Source organism: Penaeus japonicus, unplaced genomic scaffold (genome assembly GCF_977035675.1).
Source record: "Penaeus japonicus unplaced genomic scaffold, GWHDUDI00000001_assembly GWHDUDI00000021, whole genome shotgun sequence".
NCBI classification, from domain to species: Eukaryota; Metazoa; Arthropoda; class Malacostraca; order Decapoda; family Penaeidae; genus Penaeus; species Penaeus japonicus.
The window spans coordinates 23,551,009-23,561,008 of record NW_028234423.1 but is presented as its reverse complement, the minus strand read 5'-3'; the positions used below and the strand labels follow the sequence as shown (position 1 = coordinate 23,561,008).

General features: G+C 50.5%; 1 protein-coding gene across 11 annotated transcripts in view; it reads right to left on the bottom strand.

Annotated features, from left to right (window-relative positions):
- Nucleotides 1–10,000, bottom strand: part of Synd (protein kinase C and casein kinase substrate in neurons protein Synd) — a 73,007-nt gene that overhangs the window by 34,422 nt on the left and 28,585 nt on the right. For all 11 annotated transcript variants that reach the window (XM_086548869.1, XM_086548872.1, XM_086548874.1 and 8 more), the window contains one exon: nucleotides 7,239–7,328. The gene's annotated coding sequence lies outside the window, so the exon portion shown is untranslated. The remainder of the gene's footprint in view (nucleotides 1–7,238; nucleotides 7,329–10,000) is intronic.

Below are 10,000 nucleotides of genomic sequence, written 5' to 3'. Positions count from 1 at the left end.
TTGTGTGTGATTGTGTGTGATATATATTATATATATTTATTTATATATATATATATATATAAATATAGTTATATATATATATATATATATATAATTTTATAAATATATATTTATATATATTAAACTTAGTGTTATTGTTGGTCGGTTTGTGTGTTGCGTTTTATTCATTGTTTTATGATACATAAACTTGGGTTTCATTGTTTTATGATCTTAACTTATTTTCCACCCTTTGTATGTCAAATTTTATCTTATATATTTATGTGTATGGGTATATATATATATATATATATATATATAATATTATATATATATATATATAGGTATATAATATATAGTGTGTATATATATATTATATATATATATATATATATATATAGCTATATATATTATATTTATATATATATATGTTTGTGTATATTATATTTATCTTTATATATATATTAATATATATATATATATATTTTCTATATACAATCTACAATCAATCTCTAAGATAAAATATTGTATAAAAGGGTGGAAACCAGATTATGTATTCATAAAAAATGAATAAAACGCCAAAAACAAACCGACCAACAATAACACTACGTGAAAACCTTTCGTTCAGAATGACAAAGTGAATTTGAGGGGGCAGAACAGTCACAAGGCACCTATACCAGCTCTTTATATATATATACACATACACATAAATATATAAGATAAAATATTGAATACAAAGGGTGGAACCCAAGTTTATGTATCATAAAACAATGAATAAAACGCAAAAAACAAACCGACCAACAATAACACTAAGTGAAAAACCCTTTCGTTCCAGAATGACAACTTGACATTCTGAGGAGGAATAACAAGCCACAAGGCCACCTCTCCCCATCTCTTTCCAAGGTCATCTTCTCCTTCTACCCCCCCCTTTCTCCCTTCCTTCCTTCTCCCCCCACCCTCTTTCTTTTTCTGTTGCTTCTTATCTCTTTCCATTCTCTCTCTCTAAAACACACATGAGTCTACTATCATGCTAACATCATCTCTCTCAACTATTCCTTCCGACTTGTTTCTCTTTCTTCCGCCTCCCCCACCCACCTCAACCTCCACTACCCCTTCCCAACCACCACCTTCACGAACCCCTCAGGAACCGAACGGCTGGCAAACGCTCGCTCGCCCTCCTTCAATAGGCCTCCCACCCACCCGAGACCTCAAACTCCGTTCCGTTCCGCCGTAGAAATACATCCCCTTCTTCCTCGTCGTTTTCTTTTTATTTTCTTCTTCTTCTTCTTTTCTTCTTCTTCTTCTTCTTCTTCTTCTTCTTCTTTTCCTTCTTCTTCTTCTTCTTCTTCTTCTTCTTCTTCTTCTTCTTCTTCTTCTTCTTCTTCTTCTTCTCCTCCTCCTCCTCCTCCGCCGCCGCAGTCGACGCCGCAGACAACCAGGATGACGTGCCTGTCGCTGGCCCGCCCTCACGAGGCGCCCCAACAATAGCAGAAGTGGAAGTTGAAAGGGCGAGAGACCCAAAACAACAACATGTACCGGGCACCGCATCCGCCCGAGGGGAGCTTCGTATCCTTCGCGCCCTCGGCCCCCTTCCCTTCTTCCTCAATTGGACCGTAAAGGAGAGAGAGGGAAGGAAAGAGAAAAAAATGAGAGAAGAGAGGGAGAGGGAGGGAGGGAGAGAGAGACAAAGAGAGAGAGAGAGAGAGACAGAGAGACAGAGAGAGAGAGAGAAAGAGAGAGAGAGAGAGAGAGAGAGAGAGGGGAGAGAGAGAGAGAGAGAGAGGAGAGAGAGAGAGAGAGAGGAGGGGAGAGAGAGAGAGAATGAGAAGAAGAAACAGAGAGAAAGGAGAGAGAGGAGAGAAAAGAAAAGATAGAGTGAGTGAGAAAGAAATATAGGATATGGAGGGAAGGGGGAAGGGAGAGGGAGAAATTGAGAGAATAGAGAGGAAGGGAGAGAGAAGAGACGGAAAAAGAAAGGGGGGGGGGAGGGAAGGAGAGACAGACGGTAGAAATAGAGGGAGGGAGAGAAAGAAAGAAAGATGAGAGGGGGAGGGGGAAGGAGGTATGGAGGGAGAGAATGACTGTCTACCAATCTCCAGCGATCGCCTGGCACCCTTTCTTGGCGGTGACATTCAGTCGTTCGTTCGGGCCTCGAATACTGGGAAGGGAAACGGTCGCTCAACCACAACTGCTTCTTTTTCATGTCTTCCTTTCTCCTTGCGAACACTTTCACTTTCTCCCTTATGTTCACCTTTGCCTTCCGGGACAGCGCCTGTGCTCTTCCTTATCCTCGGGACCTCCTCCCCCCCTACCCCCTTCCTTCCCTATGGTCGGCGATCGGCATCTTCACGCCAGTTCAGGGAATTTGTGAACGCCTACCCGATCGCACGGGGGGGGGGGGGGGGGCAAGTGCGTAGGAGCAAGTGCCCTGTCCTAAGGGATGCCCGGAGACGCTGGAGGGAGGGGTGGGGGAAGGGGGAGGGGGTGGCACATCGCCGAGCATGGCAGCCTGACCCTGATGCCAGTAAAGTGAAAGTGAAGGTCGCCTTCCGAGGCTCGCACCACCTGCCCCCACCTGCCCCCTCGGGCCCCCACTCTTTCACCCTTGCCATTCATCCCGCATCCTGCACTTCGTCACCGCCTCCTCCGCCACCTGCCTTCCTACTGAGCGTCGTGCGCCAGCTGCGTCGCGAAAGCTTACGAACGCACCAGATCATCACGGCAATTACCTAAACCGCAACATGATCGCCCTCTCTCGCTCTCTCCATCTCTTGGTATCTTTCTCCATCTCCAATCCTCTCTCTCTCTCTCTCTCTCTCTCTCTCTCTCTCTCTCTCTCTCTCTCTCTCTCTCTCTCTCTCTCTCTCTCTCTCTCTCTCTCCATGGTCACCGCTAGCCGCCTGCGCCCCGCGGACGACCCTTCTGTAAGCGCTCTCAGTACAGTTAGCGCTCCTGCGCCGGAAGGGTCGCGGCCAGTGCAGCGCTTCCACCTCCTACGTTTTACCAAATCATTCTGGACAGAGATAAGCCCTCTATGCAGGGCGACGTCACCCCACCTTTGGCGTGACCTTATTCTACCTGCGCCGGAAGCTCTGCCCCCTCCGCAGCGCGGGGCGAGTGCCACGAAGGGACAGTTTCCAGCGCGGGTCGGGCGCCGCCGAATAGCTTCACTGGCACCTGCATGGCGAGTTGCCGGCCGCCCCTTCCGGCCGCGCGACGAATGCCTTGCCAGTTACGTAACCTCGGGAAGTGGGGCGGCACCCAGGCTCTGCCCAGCCCTTACCTTGATCCACTCTGCCAGGAATCCCGCTCGGATCTTCCCGCCCGCAAGGGCTGGAAGCCAGGCGGGCGCCGTGCCAAGCGGCCCAGGCGACCTGGCTTGCTCCGTGAGACCGAGGCCTTCCTTGCGCCGGACGTCAAGGAAGTCCAGTCCGGACACCCTGGCAGAAGGATTCAACCCGCGAAGCTCACACTCAAGCGCCTGGCGGTGGCCTGGAGGAGTGCGGCGAGAAGTGACGCGCCTCGGGAACACCAAATTACCACACAATGGACAGCCTAAATGCTCGCTCACATCCGTGCCTCGGCTTAGCACATACGTACCCCCACCCCCGCCCACACCCACACACGAGCATAAACGCGCACACATACATACATATCGCAAACGTACTCACGGAAATAAATGATACAAACACACAAACACACACACGCGATCGTCCATCAACACAAGCACGCCAGGAAGCCTGCCCGCCGCAGCAGCCGAGCGAGCGAAGCCGTATCCCTCGGACTTAAGTCCCTCCTTCGTCTCACCACGCCCATGGCCCTGTCTCTCCTCTCCCTCCTTCCCATTCCATTGGCCCTATCTTCCCTCTCCTCTCGCTCCTCCCCTTCCCTTCCTCTCATCTCATTCTTCCCCTCCCTCTCCTCTCACCCTTACTTCTCCTTCCCTCCCTATCCTTTCACCTTCCCCTCCTTCCCTCTTCTTTCTCCCTTCTCCCTCCGTCTCTCCCCTCACTCTTCCCTTCCCTTCCCTCCCCTTCCTCTTAATCTTCCTTTTCCTTCCCTCTCCCCTCTCATTCTCCCTCGTCCTTCCCTCTCTCCTATCTCTCTCCTTACTTCTTCCCTCTCTCCTCTCATTTTCTTTACTCCTTCCCTCTCTCCTCTCATTCTCCTTACTCCTTCTCTCTCTCCTCTCACCATTCCCTCCTCCTCTCTTATCATCTCTTAATTTCCCTTCTTCTTCCTCTTTCCCCTCCCCCCTTTTTCTAGCTACCTCACGCCTTTCTTCCTTCCCTCCCTCTACCAGTGCTCCCCTCCCTCCCTCTCTCCCTCGTCGGCCCTCTTTCCTCCTTAATCTTTCTCCTCTCCCCCTTTACACCCGCTGAAGCCATAGAGGGATTTACACTTGGGGGGAAAACAGGTCAACACAGCGTCCGAGTGGTGGCTTTGCGTGCGCGTGTGTCAGGGGGTGGGGTTGGTTTGGGGTGGGGGTGTGGGGGGTCCGTAACATGGTGTTTTTCCATCACGGTCTTCCTACAGAGAAAGAAACTAACTTACACACAGCACATGCACTGCACCAACCTTCTTTCCTTCACCACTAACCCCCCCCCCCCTATCTCTCTCTCTCTCTCTTCTCTTCTTCTCACTCTTCTCTCTTCACCCAACCTAATCCACACACACACAACCCTGCACAGGGCACCGTGCCATCTTGGACAGCGAGCGCCACCGCCCCACCGGATGGTCTCGTTTACACAAAAAGTCAAATTGCGTACAAAAATGTTCAGTTTCGGAGCCAATTGCACGCCAAGGCTGAGATCTCTGTGAGCCCGAGTCGAAGTCGAAAGTACTAGCAGTCACAAGCCTGAATGAAGCCAAGCCAAAGCCAGAGGCCGAGGAGCCTGTTCAACGACTCTTCGCGATCAACAAACAGCTAAGGGTCGAGGCGTAACGCACCCGATCGATCCGAAGACCCGCCGTTACCCGCTGTCCATTACGACCATCATTCACAGCGGTGAGCTAACCCTTTGCGATAACCACGCGATAACGAATCCGGGAATATTGTGGCATTAAGCATAATGTGGCGATTCTCATGGACCTGCGGCATTGGCTGGCTGGCGTAACTGTGAGGCAACGCGGTCTTCCCTCAGGTGGGGGGTGGGGGGAGTGGATAGAAGGGGGAGGATCTGTAATAGTCCTTACTCCTTCTCTCTCTCCTCTCACCATTCCCTCCTCCTCTCTTATCATCTCTTAATTTCCCTTCTTCTTCCTCTTTCCCCTCCCCCCTTTTTCTAGCTACCTCACGCCTTTCTTCCTTCCCTCCCTCTACCAGTGTTCCCCTCCCTCCCTCTCTCCCTCCGTCCGCCCCTCCTTTCCCTCCTTAATCTTTCTCCTCTCCCCCTTTACACCCGCTGAAGCCATAGAGGGATTTACACTTGGGGGGAAAACAGGTCAACACAGCGTCCGAGTGGTGGCTTTGCGTGCGCGTGTGTCAGGGGGTGGGGTGGGGTGGGGTGGGGGTGAGGGGGTACGTCAACACTGCCAGTGTCTTTTACCATCCCGGTCTTCCTACAGACACAGACACACATAAATACACACAGACACATGCACTGCCACAACCTTCTTTCCCTTCCCCCCCCCCCCCCCCCCTCTCTCTCTCTCTCTCTCTCTCTCTCTCTCTCTCTCTCTTCACCCCCCCCCCTAATCCACACACACACAACCTGCAACAGGCTCCCGTGCCATCTTGGTCTGCGAGCGCCACCTCCACCCGGAGCGTCTCGATTACACCAGTCAATGCGTCAAAACTAGTTCAGTTTCGGAGCCAATTGCTCCGCCAAGCTCGAGATCTCTGAGCCCGCGTCGAAGTCGAAGTTCTAGCCAGTGCCCAAGCCTGAATGAAGCCCAAGCCAAAGCCAGAGCCGCCCCGAGGAGCCCCAGTTCCCACGACCTTCGCGATCAACAAACAGCTAAGGGATCCGAGGCGTAACGCACCCGATCCGATCCGACCCGACCCGCCGTACCCGCTGTCCCATTCCGACCCTCATTCACAGCGGTGAGCTAACCTCTCTGCGATAACGCCGCGATAACGAACTCCGGGCATATCTGTGGCATTACTCAAAATGTGGCCGGATTCCTCAAGGACCTGCGGCATTGGCTGGCTGGCGTAACTGTGAGGCAACGCGGTCTTCCCTCAGGTGGGGGGTGGGGGGAGTGGATAGAAGGGGGAGGATCTGTAATAGTAGGAGGAGGAGGAGGAGGAGGAGGAGGAGGAGGGGAGTGAGTGAGAGGGGATAATGGAATAATTAAGAGGGAGACAAGAATATCAATAATAACAATAATAAGAATAAAGAGCTAGACAGGGAGACAAGAATATCAATAATAACAATAATAAGAATAAAGAGCTAGACAGGGAGAGGGACAAGGGGGGAGGAGACAGAAAGAGAGGGAGGAGGAAAGAGAAAGAGAAAGAGGGAGAGGGAGAGGGAGAGGGAGAGGGAGAAGGAGAAGGAGAGGGAGAGAGAGATAGAGAGAAGGAGGAGGATAGAGAAAGTGGGGAGAGGGAGAGAGAGAGAGATTTGATTTTGATTTTGATATGTTTATTCATACTATATACATTGCGAGAGAGAGGAAGAGGGGGAGAAGATAGAGAGAGAGGAAGAGGGGGGAGATAGAGAGAGAGGGAGCAGGAAACAGAAAGAGGGGGAGGGAGGGAGGGAGATAAAAGATAGATAGATAGAGAGAGAGAAAGAGAAGAGAGAGAGAGGGAGGATAGAGCAAGAGGGGGGGGAAAGAAAGAGGGGAGGGGAAAGAGGGGGGAGAGAGAGTGAGAAGAGAGAGGAGAGGAGAGAGAGAGGAGGGAGGGAGGGAGGGGGAGGGGGGAGGAGAGAGAGAGAGAGAGAGAGAGAGAGAGAGAGAGAGAGAGAGAGAGAGAGAGAGAGAGAGAGAGAGAGAGAGAGAGAGAGAGAGAGAGAGAGAGAGGAGGGAGGGAGGGAGAAAGGGAGGGAGGGAGGGAGAGAGAGGAGGGAGAGAGAGAAAGAGTGGGGTGAAGAGAAAGAGAAGAGAGGAGAGAGATAGAGAGAAGAGAGAGAGAAGAGAGAGAGGAGAGAGAGAAGAGAGAGAGGAGAGAGAGAAGAGAGAGGAGAGAGAGAGAGACTGACGGTAGGAGTGTTTGAGGCGTGAAGGCGAAGGAAAGATGGAACGCTTTATGATGTATCTTCGAATGAGGAAAAAAAAGAGGGAGAGAGGAGGAGGTGAGTGTGGTGACGTACCTTGGAGGAGGGAGTGGGAAGGTCACCACGACATTCCGCCGCTCGGCCTCCGCACCTTGTGACCTCTTCTGCGCGTGACCTCGTCCGCTCCTGCAACATAAGAGGAAACGTTCATCAACCTGACCTGACCTGACCTGGCGAAAGGAATGTCCGGCGAAACGCCCTTCCTACATATCACCCTTGTGACAGCCCTGTCATGCCACATGATTGCGTGCTCCCTGCAGCGCAATTGCACGGTGCCCTTAATATGATCCTCTGTGCAGAAACACGATCGTGCTGGCCGGGAGGCTGCTCGCTTCGCCTGAATAATTACCTTTTAAGTGACGGGCACGCAGAGCGCCCGCCACCAGCGCTGTTCTCCTCCTCCCGCGAAGCTGCTGACGAAGGGCGGCCGGGAGTTCCAGCTCTGAAGGAGGGGTATGAGACCATCCTGCATAGGTAGGTTTGTATATATGCATACATGTATGTAAATGTGAGTGAGTGAGTGAGTGTGTGTGTATGTGGGTGTGTGTGTATGTGTGTATGCATGCATGTGTGTGCCTGTGTGTTTGTATACAGGCCCGCGTCCGTGTACGTTCCTTACCTCCCTCCGCCCACCACATTCCGGGCGTCGGCAAAGGCTCCGGAAATCTCAATGAAGTCATTGTTCACATTTCTCGCTCTGACTTAATACTGGGCGACATCGACAGTTCTAACGGGCTAACAGGAGCGTGTCGCCGTGGGCTAGTCAGGACTTCAGGGATGGCGGGGAAAAAGATTGGCAGTAATAGCGCGTGTGTGTGCGTGTATGCGTTTGCGTACACAAAAATACTATATATTATATATATTATATTATATATATATAATATATATATATATATAATATTATATATATATATATATATATATATATATATATGAAATACGGTCTCAAAAATAAAAGAACCAAGATGGATATAAGCAAAACCAATAATACCTACTTATTCAATTAATACTAATGTTATATGTAAAGATGATGCCAATAGTGTTTATGGTAATGACGCTCCATGAGATAGCGCTCACGCCAATGCTGCGAGTGATGCTGCCGGCCATACTACCGATTCCCAAATACACACCACACCAACAGCAACCAGACGGACCACAGCCAATTAATGAATAAACAACGCCACAGTGCACAGTGACCAGAAGGCGCAGCCCGGGGACAGCGAACCCTCACTCACTCAGCGGGCGAATATAGTGCTACAAAAGTGACAAGAACACACCGTCACTTCCCGGAGTCTCTCCAAGAAGTCAAAGGAGGGGGAGGAGGGGGAGGAGGGGGAGGAGGGGGAGGAGAGGGGTGGGGAAGGGAGGGGAGGGTAGGGGAGGGTAGGAGAGGGGAGGTCGACCGGTCGGGTGGTGGGGGGTGGGGGTTAGGGGTGGGGGAAAGGGAGGCGTAAGACGGGTCGGACGGCCTTGAGAGGGTCGTGGGGGAACGGGATGTCGGAGTGGGGGTGAGAGTGGGGAAGTGGGGGACGGGGGCAAGACAGTTATCGCATGTAAAAAGGTTTTCTGAAGACGGCATCTACTTATCTCCTTCCGCGACCTAAATTGTTCAATCTTTTTATTGGCCCATAATATCTTATCGATTAAACGGTGAAGGGGGAGAGTGAGGGGGGGGGGGTAAGAGGAGGAGAGAGAGAAATTAACTGATTATTTACTGGTATAAAAAAAGGAACAAGCGGCGTGCTACCTGACACCCCCCCCCCCCATCACCACCACAAACAGCCTCGGTACAGCCTCGCGGTAACTGTACAGATGAACCTCTAAGCCTATAAACACTCCCAAGCTAAACATACGGCAGACGTTACATGTCAACGAAAAAAATATCTTATAATTAGATGAAGTATATCAAGTGATATCCTTCCTGCCCCCCCTCCCCCTCCCCCTCCCCCTGATATAATCCCATTCCATGTTCACATCAAGGAGATAGACGCAGTTGGTCTAAACACCCCTCGTGCGTTAGAAGTATTCCCAAGCGGTACCGCAAAAGGATTCACACTACTATGAATAGTGAGGTAGACCAGTGTGTGTGTGTGTATGTGTGCGTTTACGTACATGCACACATGCATACAAATATACACATACAGAGGGAGAGGGAATGAGAGAGAATAGGAGAGGAAGAATGGGATAGAGAGGAGGGATAGAGAGAGAGAGAGAGAGAGAGAGAGAGAGAGAGAGAGAGAGAGAGAGAGAGAGAGAGAGAGAGAGAGAGAGAGAGAGAGAGAGAGAGAGGGGGGGGGGGTAAAAGAGAGAGAGAGAGAGAGAGAGAGAGAGAGAGAGAGAGAGAGAGAGAGAGAGAGAGAGAGAGAGAGAGAGAGAGAGAGAGGTGAGTGTAGATAGATAGATAGATAGATAGATAGATAGATAGATAGAGAATTTGATTTTGATATGTTTATTCATACTATATACATTGTATACACATGAATAGGCATAGGAACTATGCCGAGAGAGAGAGAGAGAGAGAGAGAGAGAGAGAGAGAGAGAGAGAGAGAGAGAGAGAGAGAGAGAGAGAGAGAGAGAGAGAGAGAGAGAGAGAGAGAGAGAGAGAGACTTTGGCGAGTTTATTGAGACAAGTGATCACATATATCTCAAAAGGATGAGGTAACATAGGTTATTCTCACCCTAATCTTAGTCCCTCTTTGGGCTCACATAGAGAGAGAGAGAGAGAGAGAGAGAGAGAGAGAGAGAGAGAGAGAGAGAGAGAGAGAGAGAGAGAGAGAGAGAGAGAGATGGAGAGAGAG